We start from the raw sequence: 1,223 nt of genomic DNA on the forward strand, positions 1-1,223 counted from the left end.
TGAGACCTCATCTCAAAAGGAAAAAAAAAATCTGTGTGAGACGGTGCTCTGTTGGGCTGTCCTGGGCTGGGGAGATAGCTCAGTGGAGTAAGTGCTTGCCTGGCAAGTGTAAGGGCCTGAGTTCAATCCCCGGTACCACCAAAAAAAAAAAAAAAAAAAAAGACTTCCCACTTAGGAATCTGAGACTGGCTGTCCTTTCCCAATGTGATGATGATGATGGTGAGGACCTGGCCTGTAATCCTAAACATACACTCGAAGTGGTTTTCTTCAAGGAAAAGAGAAAACAGGAGAAATCCCCAAGATACAGGTTAAAGACCAACCAGTTATAAATTAGACACACATAGTCACAAATATGTCTGTTTTCAGATCTGTAGCTCATTTTTCTGTCCTTACTGAACTTCGTTTGCTTTTCTTTTTTCAGTTACTTCCTTTGACATTTGTAATAATAGTTACCTACACAAAGTTGTTGTATGACTTAGTGGCTCAATGGAATACTTTAACGTGTAATTACTCAAAGAGTTAACTCTTACTACAATTATTTACTACTTCTAGTATGTGTTTTGAAGTCCTTAATGCTCTGTTCTGACTACTCTTTCCTGTTGGACTGCCAAATATCGGCAATCTCCAGAGATTGGATGTGGTTCCTTTTTTGTCTGCAGTCTCTGTATATAAGTCATTCAGTCTGGTTACTTGAAATACAATCCATGTGCTGTTTATTGGAAGTGCACCATCTGTATCCCTTTCCTCATTTTTTCCAGAGTGGTAGCTCTGGGTTCTTACACTATATTTTCTCTTAGGTGTCCTATATGTATTTTAGACTGAATATGGCTAGACATATTAAGCCATATTCTTCTGTCCCTGTTAAACAACAAATCAAATGATCAGTAAACCTGTCCTCTTCCAGTCTTCCTCACTTTTTTCCCTCCAATTTTAACAGACAATATTTCTAATCATTTGTTATGTTAGGTTATCATTTATTTATAACATGAGAATATAATATTTATAATATTTATAAACATGAGAATATTTTTTATTTTATTGCTTTTATGTTTTTTTTTCTTTCTCGGAACCGGGGGCTTTTATGTTTTAAAGAACTTTATATTCACTTACATTAGAAGAAACACAGATTTATATTCTTTTCAGATCTCTCATAGAAAAAAGAAAAAACCTTGTAATGACCATACAAGCCAAGTGTAAGGGGTAGTATTTTTTTTAAAAATGAG

This window comes from Octodon degus, unplaced genomic scaffold (assembly GCF_000260255.1).
Source record: "Octodon degus isolate 3935 unplaced genomic scaffold, OctDeg1.0 scaffold00026, whole genome shotgun sequence".
In the NCBI taxonomy this organism is placed as follows: domain Eukaryota; kingdom Metazoa; phylum Chordata; class Mammalia; order Rodentia; family Octodontidae; genus Octodon; species Octodon degus.